The sequence below is a fragment of the Erinaceus europaeus genome, chromosome 4 (assembly GCF_950295315.1).
Source record: "Erinaceus europaeus chromosome 4, mEriEur2.1, whole genome shotgun sequence".
NCBI lineage: Eukaryota > Metazoa > Chordata > Mammalia > Eulipotyphla > Erinaceidae > Erinaceus > Erinaceus europaeus.
This window is the reverse complement of record NC_080165.1, coordinates 2,743,300-2,765,152: the sequence shown is the minus strand read 5'-3', so window position 1 is coordinate 2,765,152 and position 21,853 is coordinate 2,743,300.

Sequence of the window (21,853 nt, the reverse complement as noted above, 5' to 3'; positions counted from 1 at the left end):
TCACAGCTCATAGGGTCACCACACCCCCAGTGTCCCTCCACCTCCCCCTCCAGAGTCCTTGGATGTGCTGTAATAGATCATAGCTAGTTAAGAATTCACCCTGTGGGCACACTTCCTAACAAATCTACAGAACCTAGTTATAAACCAGGGCCCAGGAGATAGGGCTTAGGTACACAAGTATCCATAAGTTGGAGGAAATATATAAACTTTAAGTACAGCAAGCAAGTAGAAAGACCTAAAAAAGACATTATAAAGTACTTAATCAAATAGTTTCTACTTAAACCTAGGTACCCTCCTCACCTACTTCCTATTTCACTCCCCTCAATTATGCTAAGGCTGACCTTGTCAGAGAAAGCAAGGACTACAAAAGCTGGATAAGGGCAAGAGGCTGGCGCACTCTAATGATGGCCCTTTGGGTTACAGCCAGGCCACCCCATCATCCAGGGCCCTAGTCAGGGAATCCTGGGATTTCCACACAGACACGATGAGCCTAGAGCTTGAGTAGATCCTTCTCTCCATTGCCATTGGTCATTTCCACCAGGAACAACATAATGGACCCCTTTGTAGGCCCTACAGGACCTTGCCCTCAATGTGGAACTGCCGGTGCTCACATGAGGTGAAGTCCAACAGGGAAGGCAAACTGACCGGTTCTCCCTCACTCGCTCAAGAGATAACACGATTCAGACAATAGACACCGGGCAGAATTGAAGCACTCTCATTTAATGGCAGACAGACTTGGGTATAAATAGGAATTCAGACAAAAAATGTATTTCAAACATGTCAGGAATTACAGGTTTCTTAAAGGTCAGCTTGCCCCTATGGTAGGGGGCTGGCATGACAGGAATTGATGAGATGCATAAAGGTCAAGACAATTATTCTCCATGATGCAAGCAACTTAATTATCCAAAGGTATCTGAGAGAAATATAGGGATTAAACCAGCAGGGTGAGCTAGAGAGAAGATAAACAAGCTTGATAGGTATCAAAAGGCTATAAGGAAATGAAGTTTGGTGCTTCACTGACTGTTGTCAGAGAGGTGTGTGATGGAGTATGCTTTCTCTAGCAAAAGTGAGGTGGTTGTGTGAACTCTGGGTGACGATGTGAACTTTGAATGAACCTTAATGCAGGCAGCCATGTGGCCTGCAGTTAATGGGGAGAGGCAGTGAGGTTTCTGTGGGCTTGAGAGTCTGAAAGGGAAGAACTAAGTCTGAGAGACGGTTTCTCCCCTTTGCTCATCTCAGTTGAGAGAGACTAACAAGAGGGTGTCTTCTCAGACCTCCATCCAAGGATGGGGGGAGTTTTCCCTAAGCTCTGTCAAGCTTACACAGAGCCCCACATGGAACAAGGATGGTAGAAACTGCCCCCTCTCCAAAAAGAGTCTGGGTCAGCCTACTCTGCCTCCTGAGGAAGACAGCTCCTGGAATGAGTGCAGTCCAGAATGTTCCCAACTGTGACCATGGACTGTGAGCTCAGATCTACAGGGATGCAAAGGTCACACAGATTCTTGTGCTAAATATGAATAGACATGGGCTCTCATTCTGTGGGGTTTACAGTTAATGGTAATTATGTACTTTTGCCGTGTTTGGGAGCTAATCTCTTCCCTGACACAGCTTTCTAGTTCTATTTCCAACTCTATCACTATCTTCCCAGACAATACCTTTAGCCCATCTGCATGTTAGCTGTTGAGCTCAGGCAAAAATCAATGGAGTCATGGTCCCCTTAGAATATACCTAAAATATACTTCCTAGCTTCTTCCAACATGAAGACCCCAAATATAATCTGCTCAATTATTACCTTTAGATTCCTGATTATTAAACGATTTATTCTCTTTTGTATCTTGATGGTTTTCATCCATCAAGTTGCAGATGCTAGCTATCATGATGCCAACCTGAACTCCCTGTGCAGACAACTTCACCAATGTGTCCTGGAGCCCTACCTCCCCAAAGCCCTGCCCAACTAGGGAAAGAAATAGAGACAGGCTGGGCTGTGGATCCACCTGCCAATACACATGTCCAGCAGAGAAACAATTACAGAAGCCAGAGCTCCCACTTTCTGCATCCTATAATGATCCTGTATCCAGACTCCAAGAGGAATAAATAATAAGGAAACTTCTTCCGTTGGAGGGGATGGGACATGGAATGCTGGTGAAAGTAATTGTGTGGAATTGTACTTCTCTTATCCTATGGTCTTGACAATCATTATTAAATCAACAAATTTGAGAGAGAGAGAGAGAGAGAGAGAGCGAGCGAAAGGGAGAGAAGGAAAGAAAATGAGCATTGCCCTAGAGGTTCCAGGACTGGGAGAAATAGGAGTTTTATAGACAATGAGAATGGTTCCTTGCTGTCTTAGAGTTTAAGCAGGCAAGAGACAATTATTATTATAACCATATTATTTGGGAACTTAGTTTAATTTGAAAATCCCAAGATTAACATTTACTGTACCATACAAGACCTTATCATGATTTCTGCCAGTTTATGTTATTTACAAATAACTGTGTCTATATTTAATTTTTCTTTAAAGATTTTATTGTTTTATTTTTTAAGCGAGAGAGAGAGAGAGAGCAGAGCACTACTCAACTCTGGAATAAGTCAGTGTTAGCTATCAAACCTGGACCTTCAGACATTCAAGGTCTGTCATTTAGCTTGAGGAGCTCTTATCTTGACAGGATGTTAGCATAATTTATAATATCCAAAAACTTACCTGCTTTTCAATGGATAAGTGAATACAGAGGGGGTGATTATATATAAATTATATTTGTTAATAATGAAATTACAGGAGTCCAGTGGTGGCACACCTGGTTGAGCACACATGTTACAATGTGCAGGGTCCCAAGTTCGAACCCCTGGTCCCTACCTACAGGGGGAAAGCTTTTCCAGTGGTGAAGCAGGGCTGCAGGTATCTCTCTATCTTTCTCCCTCTCTACCACCTCCTTCCCTCTCAGTTACTAGCTGCTTCTATCAAATAAATAAATAAAGTAAACATTTAAGAATAATAAAATTATATATATTAGACTTCCCTATTTTTTTCTAATATGCCACTTTTAGGTTTTGTTCAGCAAACACTGCCTCTGATATTCCTTTTGTATCCCTTACTTCTGTGTTTAAAAGGAATCTGATTTTTACACTCAGTTTTTGTATCATGGCTTCTTTTTCCAGTATATATATTTGATTCATCTATTGGACTGACTTACATTGCCAAGTGGTTTTTCAGTAAGGACCCATGAGTGTCATTTACCTGAGTTATTTCATCCTTAGTATGTCTCCCTATTGATTTATGCCTGGGATGACAATTTGACTAAGTGTGGTACTCATGGATCAGATTGTTTCCTCCTCAAAAGTAGGAGACATTGTTCAGTTTTCTTTGCCATTGAGAGTTGCTGTGCTAAAGTCTGAAGCTCACACTATTTTTCCTTCTTGTAGCTGATGTTTTTTATATCTGCCTGAATTGCTAAATATTTATTTAGTTCATAAATCTGATAACAGTTTACTATATCCCCTTATTAATGTTCCTCCATTTTCTTGTCTGTCTGAATGTCGCTTTATTTTTTTGTATATTCAGATTAATTATATTTTATTCTTTTTTAATTTATTTATTTTCCCTTTTGTTGTCCTTGTTGTCTTTTTATTGTTGTTGTAGTTATTATTGATGTTGTCATTGCTAGATAGGACAGAGAGAAATGGAGAGAGGAGGGGAAGACAGAGAGGGGCAGAGAAAGATAGACACCTGCAGACCTGCTTCACCACCTGTGAAACGACTCTCCTGCAGGTGGGGAGCCAGGGGCTTGAACCGGGATCCTTACTCTGGTCCTTGTGCTTTGTGCCATGTGTGCTTAACCAGCTGTGCTACCACCCGACTCCCCTATATTTTATTCTTTATCTATTGCAAAGAAATATACTTTCATTAAGCTTCAAATATATTTTGAGTTCAAAAAGCTGAGTTTCCTGTTGACTTTAGAATTATCCTCTTTCTCCACACATATACACAAATTCTCCACCTTAAAATCATATTTTGCCTAATCACATGTCCTGGTTATTGTACATTGCACCTGCCTAGTATACCTTTCTACATTTCCTTCTTATTTTAGTTTTACTCCATTGGTATCTAGTATTTAGTTCTATTTCTATTCATTTTTTTTTTTTTGCTTTCATAATGTCTATTGCTTTGGAAATTTTAAGTCTTCTCTTTGATTTTTATATATGTGCTTGCTCATTTTATATTTTTAATGCATTTTCACAAATACTCACTTTTTTGTAATTTTGGGTGAATTTTGAAAAGGTAGATTTTTCCATTTGTATATTTTCCCCATTCTTTTCCTTCCTTCCTTCCTTCCTTCCTTCCTTCCTTCCTTCCTTCCTTCCTTCCTTCCTTCCTTTCTCCTTTCTTTCTTTCTCCCCGTCTTTGTTTTTTGCCACCTAGGTTATCTCTGGGACTTGGACTCCACCACCACTCCTAGAGGCCATTTTTTCTTTTTTCCGTCTCTCTTTCTGATAAAAGATGAGAGACAGAGAGAAGCAGAGCTGTGGCCCACCTCTCACACAGCTTTCCTTGTGACAGTGGGGCCAGAGACTTGAGTTGGGGTCCTTGCACTTGGCAACACGTGCACTCTCCTGGGTATGCCCCACCCAGACCCTTAAGCTTTCCTTTATATGTCTGTCTAGTGTGATTTCTATTTAGTTTTTAAAATTTGAGACATATTTTTCCCAACCCCAGAGCTCATGCTTTGCATTATTAAAATATTTAATTTCATATATTTTCAATGAGTTTTCACAATGTCAGGAAATTCATTTTAAAGAAATGAATATGATGTTTGCATTTTCTGTAATTTCCATTAGAAAATGTATTGTGCCTATGGAGAGAGCATGACAGCTATGCAAAAAGACTTTCACGCCTGAGACACTGAAGGTCCCAGGTTCAATTCCCAGCACCACCATACACCAAAGCAGATCAGGGCCCTGGAAAAATAAAAATAAATAAATAACACTGAGTTTTCAGAGAAGTCATGACTATTTTTCTATGTAAAAATGTATATTTTTCCAACGGCCCAATAGCTATTGTCTCATTTGTGTTGTTCACCATCATGTCACTTTGTTTTTTATAAATTATTTCTTTTTTATTTTTTAAAATTTATTTATTTATAAAGTGGAAACACTGACAAGATGGGCCACAGGATAAGAGGGATACAATTCTTACCACCAGATCTCTGTATCCCATCCCCTCCCCTGATAGCTTTCCTATTCTTTATCCCTCTGGGAGCATGGACTCAGGGTCATTGTGGGAGGCAGAAGGTGGAAGGTCTGGCTTCTGTAATTGCTTCCCCACTGAACATGGGTGTTGACAGGTGGATCCACACTCCCAGCCTGTCTCTCTTACCCTAGTGGGGCAGGGCTCTGGGGAAGTGGAGCTCCAGGACACATTGGTGGGGTTGTCTGTCCAGGGAAGTCTGGTTGGCATCCTGCTGGCATCTGGAACCTGGTGGCTGAAAAGAGAGTTGACATGCAAAGCCACACAAATTGTTGACAATCATGGACCTAAAGGTTGGAATATTGCAGATGAAGATTGGGGTTCTCCAATTAGGTGCATTCTTGACTTGGCAGGGTTATTTCTTCACTTTTATTCAGACTGATCTATACCTTGCCCTGCTTTGGTCTGTGCACTTCAGTGGCTGTCAGTGTTGTAAGGCAAGGGCCTGGGCTAGTGTGACTTTCACAGCTCTGGATCTGTGCTCAGGGGAGCAGAGCATTGCCCAGAGGGCCCCATTCTGCTAGGAGTCTGCTCTGCTCCCTCCACTCTGGTCTCTCTGGAAGAGGTGATGGCTGAGCGCTGAGTACTGAACTCAGAGAACATGTTGTGGGACTAGTTCTGTCAATAGCCGCCCTCAGTGGACAGCCGGCGGCCTCACACTTCCGGAAACCGGAAGAGAGCTAGGAGAAAAAGGAGCTATGGTCCCTACAGACTCTGACATAGTCAGGGCTCTTCATTCTGTATAACGTAAAAATCATTAGCACATTAAAGGCATGCATTCATTTACCCTACATTTTCATAACAGTTGTTTCTTTGTAATTTTTTTTTTGGTGGGGGAAGGATTTTATTTTATTTTTTTAATAGAAAACTAGAAGACGCTGTGCTACACACTCCTATAAAAATAACATGTGGGGGCCTGGGGTTGGTGCACTGGGGTAAGCACATGTGACACAGCTGCAAGGAACTGACAAGGATCCGGGTTTGAGCCTCGGACGCCCCAACTGCAGGGGGTGGTGGGGTAGCTCTTCACAAGCAGTGAAGCAGGTCTGCAGGTGTCTGTCTTTCTCTCTCCCTCTCTGTCTTCCATCCTCTCTCAATTTCTCTCTGTCCTACCCAATAAAATGGAAAAAACAGTCGCCAGAAGCTGTGGATTCCTAGTGCTGGCACCAAGCCCCAGAGCTAACCCGGGAGATGACGAATACTACCAATACGACTACTGATAATAACAATAAAAATAATAATAAATAAAAGAAGAGTGCAGTGCTCTCCATCTCTCCCCTCTTCTGCCCCCCCTCAATTTCTCTCTATCCCTTCCAATAAAATGGGGGGAAATAGTGTCAGGAGCAGTAGATTTGTAGTGCCAGCACCAAGTCTCAGTTATAACCCTGGAGGCAAAAAAAAGAAATTACATGTGAAACAGAGAGTCATGGGAGTCGGGCTGTAGGGGAAGCGGGTTAAGCGCAGGTGGCGCAAAGCACAAGGACCGGCATAAGGATCCCTGTTCGAGCCACCGGCTCCCCACCTGCAGGGGAGTCGCTTCACAGGTGGTGAAGCAGGTCTGCAGGTGTCTGTGTTTCTCTCCCCCTCTCTGTCTTCCCCCATCTCTTTCCATTTCTCTCTGTCCTATCCAGCAACGAGGACAACAACAACAATAATAACAACAATAAAAAGCAACAAGGGCAACAAAAGGGAATAAATAAATAATAAAAAACAAACAAACAAACAACCTGAGAGTCAACGTCTACCTTACAGGTTAAGTTTTTAAAAGTATCCAGAGGTACAGCAGAGCAGCAAAATACTGAGTGAAGCAGAAAGAGGTTGCCATATGACTTTCTTCCATTCTGCGTTTCTCTTTTCCCCCAGTTAAATTTCACCAGCCACAGCGTAAAAATTCTTATGATCAACACAAGAAATAACAGATTATTTTTCTGCTAGAAAGGGGTAGAATGATTGTCAATGCACTTTATTAACTTTGTAAGCACAGTAGCTACTGAGCACTCCGTGTACAGTTGCTCTATTCCTTATACTAAATGCATTACCATATGTCTGCAAGCCCTCCTTCATTATTAACCTTAATATAGAAGTTGATGACATTACCTTATGAGGTTTTGGCTAGAAGAGGACATTTGGCATCCCTCGACAATTCATTAGATTGCCAAGAAATGCAAGGCTAATACCCATATAATGAATTAAATTAGTTGATTGTAAGCTACATACTCATCTTGTTTTCCTTGAAACTCCATATACCCACTATAAAAATGTTGCCACTAGAGACGTTAGCGTCTTTGTAAGAGTGAAAACCAGGCCTGGTCTGCTCCAGCTGCTCAATTCTGTGCACACAGGGCCTATGGCACGTCTAGGAACCAATCTGCCCAGCTGTCAGGTGTTTACTGAGCTCTCAGCGCCTCCACATACCAGCTGATGTGACGTCCAAGTGTTTCTCACTGTGACACTATCCTTACACCTGAACATACTGGCAAGTACAGAGTTTCGGATCATAGATTCAGATCTCAATGCTGTTTTGCTTTAATCTGCACTTAATAGGATAGTATCCATTTTGCTCTTACAGGGGGAAATGTACCAAGGGGCCTTCTCATTGAACTTGACAGTAAACCCCTTAACACTTATGAGAAGGGGAGAAGAAAACAAGTTAATTTACTAATTACAAAACATGGGAAAGAAGGTCATATTCCTAAAGCATCTCTAATCTCCACTACTTCATGGTTATCTTTCAAACTCTTGACACTGGGTGGGGAGGCTACAGATTCGGTCTTTCTCTGGCTGCCTCCCTGTTAGTTCTTTCTTGCTCTGGGGAAGAAGATGTCAAGTCATCCAACCAAGAGGGGAAACAAATTCTGAATTTTCTAAAGAAAGAGATTTTGGGGGGGGGGAGTCGGGCTGTAGCGCAGCAGGATAAACGCAGGTGGTGCAAAGGCCAAGGACCGGCGCAAGGATCCGGTTCAAGCCCCCAGCTCCCCACCTGAGAGTCACTTCTCAGGCAGTGAAGCAGGTCTGCAGGTGTCTGTCTTTCTCTCCCCTCTCTGCCTCCCCCTCCTCTTTCCATTTCTCTCTGTCCTATCCAACAACGATGACAACAATCATAACTACAACAATAAAACAACAAGGGCAACAAAAGGGAATAAATAAATAAAATAAATATTTTAATAAAAAAAATGAAAGAGATTTTGGTGCCAGGGTGTGATACACCCAACTGAGTGCACATACTACCATGCGCAAGAACCCAGGTTCAAGTCCCTGGTCCCCATCTGCAGGGGAGAACTTCAAAAGCAGTGAAATAGGATTGCAGTTGTCTCACTTTCTCTCTCCCTCTCTATCTGTGCTCTGTCTTTCAATTTCTCTCTATTCCTACTCAATAAATGGATAAATAAAATATTTTACAAAGAAATATTTTTGAAGGAATTGTGTGAAGTGAGATATGTCAGAAAGAGAAGGATGAATATGAGATGACCTCACTGATAGACAGAAATTGATGAATGCTACCATGACACCATCCTGACTTCCCTGGGCTGCGTGTCCTGGAACCCTAACTCTCCAGAGCCCTGCCCCACTACAGAAAGGCAAAAACATGCTGGAGGTATGGATCCACCTGGCAATGCCCATGTCAATCAAAGAAGCAATTATAGAAGCCAGACCTTTCATGTTCTGCACCCCATCATGATCCTGGGTCCATACTCCCAGAGGAATGAAGAATAGGAAAGCTTCCCATGGAGAGGAGGGGATATGGAACTCTGGTAGTGGGAAGTGTGTAAATTATACTCCTCTTATCCCACAATCTTGTCATTCATATTGACTCACAAATAAAAATAATTTTAAAAAAGAAGTTGCAAAATAAGAAAACACAAAGCAGAACTTGGACAGAGTTTGGTGTATTGCACTAAAGTGAAAGACTCTGGGGTGGGGTTATGGGGGGTGAGGGTTCAGGTCGTGGAACTGTTATATGGAAAATTGAGAAATGTTACACATGTAAAAACTACTGTATTTTACTGTTGACTGTAAACCATCCCCCCCAATAAAGAAGAAATAGCAAAGAAGAATTTTTCTCCCATCGCCTTTTTCTGTGTGAACACATGGTGGAAAATAATAGACACGTGGTACACCAAATGTCTGAGATATGGTTGGCTTTTATATATATATATATTTTTTTTTTAATTAGAAAATGTTTTCTGAACTCTAATGGCCAAGCTGGGGAGCAAATGTTAGGCAGTGGTGCGTTCTGTTCTGTGAATGGTTCTACTTCCCCATCTCGTCACAATGTTCCTTAATTGAATCAACAACAAAAAAATATCAGTGAATTTCCCCTACAAGCTGTGACTGGGCCTGTCATGCTGGACTTATGCTCAAGTGTGTGAAAGGCTTTATTTTATTTTACTTTATTTTTTCTCAAGTCAGTTTTTTCCAGGAAGGCAGCAGTAGGGATGTGTAAGGAGAACCATGTCCCAGATGAAGTCCATTATAGCTGAGTGGCTGCCCTGGCGTGTTGGGAATTGAGCACAGGTAGCTACCAATAGTAACTCACGCTCAGTTCTCCCAGCAGAATCTACCCCCAGACAGGCTGTCTGGTCAGCACTCTGTTGCAAGAAAAAAAGAAGAAAAAAAAATCACAGAGAAGAGGGAACAGCTGAGGCTCCATTTGTTTTACCATTACCCCTTTCTCCCAAGTTTCTTACCTTGCGAATGTAAGCTGAGTGGAGAAACTCACTTTACCTCATGATGTGGCTAATTTAAGAGAAGCTCAAAGGCTTGATCACTGTCATCTATTTCTGGCTCTCTGATTTAGCAGACAGATGAAGTGCACTTATAGCTGACAGATGTGGAAATCCATATATAGCCAGACAAATCTCCAGCTACTGATGCAAAAGAATGTGAGTTGATTCCACAAAGGTCAGTTGAAAATTTGCATTTGAATTTTTTCTTCCTGGGGCATTTTTAATGATAGAATCAAGTTCTGCAGCTCTTGCAGTAAAAATGAGCCCTCCAAGTGTGTCAGTTATGTTAACGTAAAAATCTAGGTTGACGAAATGCTAAAGAAAAAAAGAAAGAAAAATGCTCTGAATATTTCCTACATGCCCAAAGAGTGGCTGTGAGGTAACTGACATTAAGCATTGTGACATTAATCTACCCTTGCAATTCCTCTGTTCATTGGCAACTCGCTTATCAAAATTAGAGTTCATTAGAGGTAAGATATCTCTTCTGTATGTTTCGTCTCCCGAACAAGATAATACAAATAGGATACATACTCTTTTATCCACTTGATTCTTTTTATGGCTTACAATTCCGAGTACTAAATTGTGATTATCTGTCTGATTCATTCTTCCTAAAGAACTCACCATTGCTGTTGTTTTTATTTACAAAGTTTGATTGCTCTCCTAAACCATCTAATCCTAGCTCTTTGCATGGTACAGCCTGTGAGTACACTTAGTTTAATTCCCACTTGTCACATTTTACTGCTCAACAAATGTAAGACAAAAATCTCTAAATATGAAAAGTCAGTTTCGATCTATATACCATTCCATTATTGACCCACTTGAATAATGTTCTAATTAGTTATTCCAATGACCTGACTCTAGAGGTAAGGAGGTGTTGATTGTATAAAAATAACAGAATGTAATCAATACTAAAACCTAGCTTGAGTCGATTTGTTTTACCTCATTGTGAATTTGTTTTACCTCATTGTGAACCATCCTGAGATCGTGTGCAATGCAGAATATATGCTGCTTTAATTTTATTTATTAATAAAATATTTATTATTTTGTTTTTATTTTATTTATTTTCCATTTTATTTCTATAATAGAACTATTTTCATGCCATAATTAAAAAATAGTAGCAAGAAAAAATACAAGCTACTTTAATAAAATTGTTTCCTTGCCTACTGCCAGATGCAGTAAGTAGTAAAAAGGTATCTCAGGGCAGTGTGTCAGCTGGTAACCATCTCCTTTAATACGGAGCTGATTACCTGATGGTCTCCTTGGCTCAATAATCTCACAGTAACCGTCTTCATGCAGAAAGCCTATAACTGGCATTCAATCACGCATTTTGAATAGACCAGAAAATACTTAAAGGACAGTACTATTTGCTTCACTGTATGACTGACTTTTATAAATATCTGCATTTAGAAGCAGAAGTTAATTCCCATGGAAAATGTAAAACCCCTTTCTGTTTCTGAGAAGCTCTCTATACTGCAGTCTTAGTTGTCCTCAGAAATTTCTGGGAAAAGAGAGTCATGATTCTTGCCAAAAAAGCATATTTTAGAGTTGAAATGTCATTTTAATTTTTTAATCTGAATCCCATCTGCTGCTCCCTTAACCTGCTTCTCCTTGTCTTGCCAGTGTAATCAGGATAATCTTTAGCCGTAATTACTCATGACTATGATGGCTTCAGATAATTCCTGTAGTGTCCTTCCGTAGACCAGATCATGTTCTGTACAACTGTCAAGTCTAACAAAAGTCTTCCTGGGGCCCATAGTTTAAAAAATGACTTTCATGTAGCTGATTTTTAAGTGACTTTATTTGAAAAGTATGACAATGATAAAGGTAAAAAATTTGATGTGTAAAACATAAATATGTTAGCCACTAACTTAACTGGTGTAATAATAATGCCTCTACTCTTGAAAACGCAGTCATACTATTAAAGTTGAACTATATGGCCAGTTATCTATTAACTACTGAACAGACATAGCTATCATACATATAGTATTAAGAGTAGCCTATGTCATACTATATGTATGATAGCTAGTATTTCCTAAACACCACGTGGAAGTACACCAGAGATTCTGAAGAGGGAAGATGTGCTTTAGAGCGTCTGTTCAGTAGTTAATAGATAACTGGCCATATAGTTCAACTTTAATAGTATGACTGCGTTTTCAAGAAGAAACTAGGAAGTCTATTTTAGGTCTATTCCAAGGGTTCCATGACTTTACTAATTTTTACCTGAGCCTGGCAGCTAACATGCAGCAGGGGCTAAAGGTGTTGTCTGGGGAGATGGTGTCAGAGTTTGAAATAGGACTAGAAAGCTGGATCAGGGAAGAGAGTAGCTCCCAAATATGGGAAAAATATATAAATACAGTTAATCATAACCTCATTGATTTGGTCTGCGGCCTCTATTCAACACAGCAGCCCAGTGTAACCTCTGTATCTCTGGAGGTCTGAGCTCACATTCTTTCTTTCTTTCTTTCTTTTTTTTAAGAGATGATATAATGACTCTTATTTTTATATTTATTTATTTATTTTCCCTTTTGTTGCCCTTCTTGTTTTTTATTATTTAGTTATCATTGATGTTGTCATTGTTAGATAGGACAGAGAGAAATGGAGAGAGGAGGGGAAGACAGAAAGGGGGAGAGAAAGACACACACCAGCAGACCTGCTTCACCGCCTGTGAAGTGACTCCATTGTAGGTGGGGAGCCGGGGGCTCGAACTGGGACCCTTCTGCCAGTCCTTGCACTTTGCGCCACGTGTGCTTAACTGGCTGTACTACTGCCCGACTCTCCGAGCTTGCATTCTGTGGTATTAGAGTCAACTTTCCTAACCACTGAATTGTTGTTGAATACCCAGGTTGTTGATGAGGGCTGTATTTTCCTTTAATTCCTTTTCTTCTAATTTCCTCTTTTAGATTTCTAACCTAAGCAAGATCCATATGCTTTGTTTCCTATGGAATCCTGCCCTTCTGCTCTCCCTGTGCTGCTGAAAATGCCAGTGTGTCCTCCTCCTGCCAGCTGAATGCAGGTGTATCACACGTCACACCGTCTTCATTCATCTGCTGGTGAGTGCTCAAGGCTGTTCCAGGCCTCGGCCGTGGGAAATGATTCTACTGTGAATACAGACAGTAAGTACTTTTTCAACATGGTGTTTTCATTTTCTTTGGATATATTCCCAGAAGTGGAATTGCTGGATCATATGGTTGTTACAATATTAATTTTTTTGAGGATCTTCCCTACTGTTTTCCAGAGTGACTGGAGATAATAAATTGTCATAAAGAGAACTATAACAGTAAGGGAGAAGCTAATTAAGTATCAGATTGTATAATCTATTAGTGTTTGGCCTTAGAGTGACTGACTAGATAAAAATTTTAAATCCAAAAGCATTCTAGCTAATTCAGGAGCAAGACTCCATGAAGTTTTACTCTACAACCCGGCAACTTTTTCTTAATGATTTTCCACAATGCCCATATTCCTAAGGCTTTCTACTCTGAGTTAAGATATTTCCCACTTCTTGGCTCTTCTTTGCTTAGACTATATAAATAAACCACTAGATTCCCATTCATGGATCCATTTAATCTTCTAAAAGGCGAAAGAGATTTAATGCAATATTTTGAAAGCATACAATCAAATGCAAAGTATTAAGATATAAAGAACAATAGTAAGTGCCTATATAAAGGGAAACACACACACACACACACACACACACACACACACACACACAGAAAGAGAAGCTCAGGCTAGACTAGACTATAGTGGAATGGCTGTAACTATGCCATGCAAGTTTAAATTAAAAATACTCTCTTTGAAAAAGAGGACAAATGTATGTGGATAGATGCACATAGTGTTTAAAGACAAAGCATCACATAAATAGGATATGAACCAAGAAAGAATCTGTCTTATTGAATAAGGCTTTGAGTTAATGGGATGGGGAAAATTAATGATAAAGGAAAGAACCTGTGATAAGGAAATAAAAGGCTTCACGAAGAAGAGATGAGGTTGTACAATCATATCAGTAAAACACTGATAGACTATAGGCTCACTAATAAATTAGGAGAGGTATAAAGTTAAAGAAATAAGTGATAACTTTAAATGATTGTAATGTTAAATACTTTATCAAGAAAAATGAATAAAAGTCATATGGACAATTAGAGTACCATAAAACTCTCGTGAAAGTAGAAGCACAAAATATGGAAATGCATACCTGAGGAACTTGGATACCTTGGGTAAAGTTGATTGAAATGATATCTTTTACATCAACTACAGAATAGAAAAATGGATTTCACATATGTTAATGCCATGCTGTGCAATGCAGTCCTTTGATCAGATGAAAATGCTATCCCTAAATTTCCAAAGGGGTTGAATGTGAAGCTGCAAGAGTAGAGACTTATAAATGGCTGAAATCTGTTCATGTTTGCGGACACTTTGTGCTCATGTCATGTCGGTCTGTCAAGCAGGTCTGTGTAGTGATAGTGTCTGGGCTCAGGACACAGGACTTTGGTGATGGGTGTGATGTGGACTCTAAAATACTGTGAACCATTACTAAATCACCAACATATTTCTTTAACTTTTATTTATAAAAGGAAATATTGAAAAAACTATAGGAAAAGGGGGTACTTTTCCATACAATGCCCAGCCCCAGAGCTCCACATCCAATACCCTCCCCTGATAGCTTTCCTGTTCTTTATGCCTCTGGGAGCATGGACCCAGGGTCATTGTGGGATGCAGAAGGCAGAAGGTCTGGCTTCTGTAACTGCTTCCCCGCTGAACATGGGTGTTGGCAGGGGGATCCATACTCCCAGCCTGTCTCTCTCTTTCCCTAGTGGGGCAGGGCTCTGGGGCACATTGTGGGGTCATCTGCTTAGGGAAGTTAGGTTGGCATCATGGTAGCATCTGAGACCTAGTGGCTGAAAAAGAGTTAATATATAAAGCAGAAAAAAAATTGTTGACTAATCATGAAGCTAAAGGCAAGACTATTGCAGATGAAGATTTGGGGTCTCCATTTTGGAAAACGCTCGTAGGTCTATGGGAGGACTGGGGAAGGGTGTGAACGGGCCTTGAAACCCTGGCTTCTATTCTAGGCTCTGCGTGAAGATCTGTGATTCAGGAACAGTGCACTGCCTTCTGTGCTTGGTTTTGAAAGCAGCAGTTCATGGTACAGGTGGAATTTATGGGGCCTGGCAGTGGCTCACCTCGCAAACACACATAGTACTAAACACAAGGACCCACACAAGGATCCAGGTTCAAGCCCCAGGCTCCCCACTTGCAGAAGAGACTCTTCGTAGGTGGTGAAGCAGGTCTTCAGGTGTCTCCCTCTGTGTGTCTCCCTCTCTATTTGCCTCTCCCTTTTCAATTTATCTCTGTCCTATCCAGTAAAATGGAAAAATAAATGGCCATCAAGAGCTGTGGATTGATCCAGAGTGCAGGCACAAAGCCCCAACAGTAACCCAAACATATATAGTAATGGAGGCAAACATATATAGTAATGGAATCACAAAGAAGTTAGTTATAAATACAGATCATCTATTAAAATTACAAATAATGCTTCTATGAACATAGTTATATATACATTTCTTTTTAAAATTATTTAAATTAAGGGGGTTAATTCTTTATAGTGCAGTCACTGAAATATGAGGACAATTGGCAGTTGTATCAGGCCTCTAAAGTTTTCTCCCCCTCCTCCCTCTCCCTCCCTGCCCAGAGTCCTTTGCTCTGGTGCAGTGCCCCATGTCCATCCATGTGTCACTCTGTGCTCTCCCTCCCTCCCAGAGTCCTTTGCTGTGGTGCAGTGCCCAATGTCCATCCATGTCTCACTCTGTGCTCTCCTCCCTCCCAGAGTCCTTTGCTGTGGTGCAGTGCCCCATGTCCATCCATGTCTCACTCTGAGCTCTCCTCCCTCCCAGAGTCCTTTGCTGTGGTGCAGTGCCCCATGTCCATCCATGTGTCACCCTGTGCTCTCCTCCCTCCCAGAGTCCTTTGCTGTGGTGCAGTGCCCCATGTCCATCCATGTGTCACCCTGTGCTCTCCTCCCTCCCAGAGTCCTTTGCTGTGGTGCAGTGCCCCATGTCCATCCATGTGTCACCCTGTGCTCTCCTCCCTCCCAGAGTCCTTTGCTGTGGTGCAGTGCCCCATGTCCATCCATGTCTCACTCTGTGCTCTCCTCCCTCCCAGAGTCCTTTGCTGTGGTGCAGTGCCCCATGTCCATCCATGTGTCACCCTGTGCTCTCCTCCCTCCCAGAGTCCTTTGCTGTGGTGCAGTGCCCCATGTCCATCCATGTCTCACTCTGTGCTCTCCTCCCTCCCAGAGTCCTTTGCTGTGGTGCAGTGCCCCATGTCCATCCATGTGTCACCCTGTGCTCTCCTCCCTCCCAGAGTCCTTTGCTGTGGTGCAGTGCCCCATGTCCATCCATGTCTCACTTTGTGCTCTCCCTCCCAGAGTCCTTTGCTGTGGTGCAGTGCCCCATGTCCATCCATGTGTCACCCTGTGCTCTCCTCCCTCCCAGAGTCCTTTGCTGTGGTGCAGTGCCCCATGTCCATCCATGTCTCACCCTGTGCTCTCCTCCCTCCCAGAGTCCTTTGCTGTGGTGCAGTGCCCCATGTCCATCCATGTCTCACTCTGTGCTCTCCTCCCTCCCAGAGTCCTTTGCTGTGGTGCAGTGCCCCATGTCCATCCATGTTGCACTCTGTGCTCTCCTCCCTCCCAGAGTCCTTTGCTGTGGTGCAGTGCCCCATGTCCATCCATGTCTCACTCTGTGCTCTCCCTTCCCCTTCTTACTTTATGAAGCCCCACTAATAAATGAAATCATTTGATATTTGTCCTTCTCTGTTTGGCTTCTCTCACTCAGCATGATTATCTTGAGTTTCATCCAAGAGGATGCAAAGGAGACAAACTCATGGTTTTTAACAGCTGAGTAGTATTCCACTTACTCAGATGGAATATACACCACCATTTCTTTGAATAGGTGTTTTTGTTTTGTTGTCTAGTTCTCTACCAGAAAGATCGCCAGAGTAGGCCTATTTCTAATGTGCTAAGATATCTCCAAATTGTCTTCCACCGGGGTTAATCTAATTTATATCCCCACCCAGATGCCCCAGGATATATGATAGTTTAAGAAACTTGCACATTTGGAGTATTACACAGCTGTTCAACATGGTGACATCTTCTCTTTCACCTCACCTTGGATGGAACTGGCAGCAACCACTTTTCCTGAGGTCAGACAGACGATGAAGGGTGAGTCCTAGGAGATCTGATTTCTAGCTGGAGCCTAAGGAACAAGGAAGGGCAGCAGCAGGAATGGGTGCAGGATGAGTGAGTTCTGTTGTGGCCAGGCCAAGCACGGGTGGGCGCGGCACACGTGGAGGTGATGAGAGGGCAGGGAGGGCCACAGTGCACAGTCCAGCGCCGTGGGGCCCACATGGGCAGTGACACTGCTATGTGCACACCTGGCATGGAAGTGTCCCCGTGTGACAGGGACTGCCTCCGAAATCATCACTTCCCCAAGAAGACATAACGAAGGAGAAAAGCAAACGCTAAGGGGTGAGGCAGCCCTGTAAACAGCGGAGTGCGTCAGTGGCCATCTAGAAGACTGGCCTTCGAGCGCAGGGGAAAGCTTCACAGGGGTGGGGCATCATGGCAGTGCCTCCCTTTCTCTCCCCCTGCCCACCTCTCTCTGATTCTATCTAGAAAAACATTTAAAAGAACTGAAGGAAAAGCAAATTAAAATTGAATAGCCACCAGGAGTAGTGGAGTCAGCATGCAGACACTTAATCTCAAAGATAACCAACCCCCTTGGCTAATGATGATGATGGCAAGTAATGAGAGAGAAAAGGGAAAAACGAATGCAGATTTTCAGGCTCTGCCTAGACCTACTGATAGGGTCAAGTAGTCTGTATTTCAACAAGCCTGTAAATTGATTCTAATGCATGTTAACATTTGAGAACTGCTGAGTTGTTTAAAAGTGTAAAATGTGAACAGAATTGTTATAAAGTGTGTGTGTGTGTGTGTGTGTGTGTGTGTGTGTGTGTAGATACAGTTAATTTTGAAAAGCAAAATAACAAGGTCTAAACTGAATCTGTTTTTTTTTTTCTTTTTAATGTGTGGACATTTTATTGACTAAAAGGGCAGTTTATTACACACACACACACAAATATGTTTCTGAGGGAGTTGATGCTTTACAGTGTAGCCACATGAGTGTGGTTCCCGTGTGCCAGAATCCAAAGTTCTCCTCCCTACTCTCCCCCAGAATTCCTTACTGGGATGGAGGACACATATCAAGCTCACATTTCACTCCGTGTGCTTTCTCTCCATCCCTATCTATTAGGTCCTGTTTCTAAGAGAGATCATCTGGTACTTGTCCTTCTATGTTTGGCTTTTCTCACTTCACATGGTGTTTTCAAGTTCCAGCTATGATGACACAAAGATGACTTCATTATTTTTAATAGCTGAGTCCTAGTCCACCATGTCTCTGTACCACCATTTTTTTTGTTCGCTTGTTTTATTTTGTTTTCTTAGCAGCTCATATGTTATTGGACATCTGGGTTGCTCCCAACTTTTGGCAGTAACAAATTGCATTGCTCTGAACATAGACACACAAACATCTCTTCTGACGGGTGTTTCTGTTTCCTTTAGATAAATCCCCAGGAGAGAAATTGCTAGGAAAGATCTCCAGACTGATACATTGCCACACTGTTTCCCACAAAGTTTAGGCCAATTTAGATTCTCACCAGCAGTGTAGACGTGTCCCTTTTTTCTCTGGTCCTATACAACGTCTGCTGTCACTGTCTTCTCTACTATATGAGATAATGATTCTCTCAGGTGTAAAGTGGAATGTCATTGCTGTCTTTATCTGCATTTCTCTGGTAACTAATGGCTTTGAGCACTCTCTCCTGTGTCCGTTGACCCTCTGCATCTCTTCTGTAAAGTTTGTGTCCCTGTCCTCACCCCATTTTTTGATGGGGTTGCTTGTGTGGTGTTTACCGAGCTCTCTGTGAATTGTGGCGATTAGTCCTTATCTGAAGGATGTTGAATAAAGATCTCCTCCCACCTTCCAGGGTGTCTCTGTTAGGGTGATGATGCCAGTCAATGTGCAGAAGCTTTCAGTCTGATGGTGTCCTGTTGATTTATTGTTGCTTCTTGTCTTCTTTGCTGTTAGGTCTGAATCTCTGGAGACCTTTCTGAAGCACACATCATGTCCTGCCAACGTTTCCTTCTACGGACTTGGTAGCTTCTGGTCTGCTGTCCACGTCTCTGATCCTCTGGGAGCTGACTTTTGCGCATGCGATGTGGATAAAATAACGATATTTATTTATTAGTATTGGCTTCAATCCAACCTTCCCAGCACCATTTGTTGAAGAGACTCTCCTTCCTTCATCTAATGTTTGGGGCCTTTTTGTAAAACAAGAGTTGTCCATAGTTGTGGGGGGCTTATTTCTGGGCTTTCAGTTCTAATCCGCTGGTCTGTGTGTTTATTTTGGTTCTGGTCCCAGCAGTTTTGATTATAGTAGCTCTGCAGTGTAGTTTGAGGTCAGGAAGTATGATACCCCCAGTTTTCTTTTTTTTTTTTTCCCTCAGGATTGTGAATCTTTAAAATATATAACACATACTGTTTTAACTCCAACTCATCTGTATGACACGTTTAATAATTTTACTTACTGTTATCAAATCATACTACTGAAATATGTATCTGTTTTAGATTATTTCAAAATATTCTTTTGTTTACTTTGAACAGGGGTGGAGTAAAGTGAGAAATTTCAAAATTTAAATCCATAAGTAAATACATTATAAATTAAATAAAGAGAAAATCAGGGGCCAGGTAATGGTGCACCTGGTTGAGAGCACACATTGCAATGCTCAAGGACCCAGGTTCGAGCCCCCCAGTCCTCACCTGCAGGGAGAAAGCTTTGCAAGTGGTGAAGTAGGGCTGCAGGTGTCTCTCTGTCTCTTTCCCTCTTTGCCTCCCCCTTTCTCTTGCCTTCCGTTTGTCTCTATCCAATAAAGAAATTGTTTTAAAAAATTAAAACCGAAAACAAGAAAAGAAAACCTCACTGCTGTATTATATTTTAATGGATTTATACATTTACTTATATGTATGCTCAATATGTGATAGTAAGATCATGTTCCTGATGCTTGGAATAAAAGCATACAGCGTAACTTCTTAGTCTTAATATTTATTCTTAATTAGCTATTTGAAATGTGGTAGTTGGACCAAGGATTGATCAATTACGATTCTCCAAGGACCACTCATCTACAATGATCTAATTTTTCATCTCCTTAAGTATATAATATTTTGCTTCTAAATTACTTTCTTTTTAAAACTGTTTGTATCTTTATTAATTGGATAGAGACGGACAGAATTGAGAGGGGAATGGGTGACAGGAAGAGAGACAGAGAGACACCTGCATCCCTGCTTCACCACTTTCAAAGCTCCCCCCTTGCAGGTGGGGACCAGGGGCTCTAACCTGGGTCCTTGAGCCCTGTAACATGTGCACTCAACAGGTACACTACCACTCAGCCCCTCTAACTTACTTTCTATCAAGCGTCCCTTAGATCAGTGTCTAGTATGGTTAGGACAGGCGCCTCACAGAGACCACGTATAGACAGTGAAGGAGCTTCAGGAGCTCAGTAAACTGGCTGCCTGACTTTGAACACATCAGCCTTCTGACCCCACCCACTATTTTCATAAAGATGGAGATAATGGTTCTAAATCTAACCCATGAGATTTTTTGAAGAGCATACTAGATAATAAACATAAGAAGTCATGAAAACTATTATGAAGTATTGCAAAGGCTGTTTTAATTTTCTGTGATGTGACATAGTTTAAAAATTAACTGATCATTATCTCTTTTTTTTATTGAAATCACCTCAAGCTGGAATGACTACTATACTATAGACTACTTACAGTTATTTTTGTATGTGAATGGTGACAATAAGTATATTTACCTTACTGATTAGTGCACCACACATATTTACTAAGCACTTATCTGTCTTGGTTACAAAACTCTCTAAAAATTCTTTATATGGAAAATTGCGTTTGGACTAAAGTGAAGTATTTAGAAATCGGTATCCGCTTATACACATGAACAGAAACATCAAGTTCCTGGAGGAGAGCGTAGTGGGTTTGCAATAAGACTTCCGTGTCTTCGAGTCAGGTTTCTGCTCTGGGAAATAAAAAATAGAGAAATGAACATCAAATATCTTCTTAGAGTTAGGCATTTCATTAAACATCTGCTGACTCCTTGACATAATTTAGAATGTTTCTTTTCAAGAAAAATGATTAAGGGTTTTTACTACTTCCTTACTGATGAGAAGGCAACGCTGAGATGAAGATGAAGCTATTTCAACTTTATGAACTTTTGAATTTCAGATGAACTTCAGATCTTCATTTAGGGATATATGACTACACATCCTCCAAATTAAGCACACCTAATGTCTAGTTTGGGCTTAAGATTCTTTCTTTTTCTTTTTTCTTTTTTTTTTTGGGGGGGTCTATTTTTCACAGAGCATTTACTGAAATTAAATCTGTCTGTTCCTACCTTCACTGCCTGCTTATCTCAGTGACATTCATAATGAACTGCTCAGCATAGCAGCCATGATTTCTCACAAGCAGGGATCATGACCCAGTCAGGTAACGTTGCAGGAGAACTATAAGGAATGTCGAAGAACGCTAAGTGGAATTAGATGTATGATAATGTAATATAAACGGAACTAAACAGCAGTATTCCACTGTAGCTGCCGGTAGCCCACAGTCCACAGGAGGTAGGAATTGCATGTGAATGAAGACAGAGGAGGCTCTTTGCTTTGCCACTGCCTCCAAGACCCAGGACCTGGTGAGCTCATGGGTTGCCTGGGGAGAAGTGTTTTAGACCTGACCGCTGACGGGGCTGCAGCCCTCTATTAGACTGA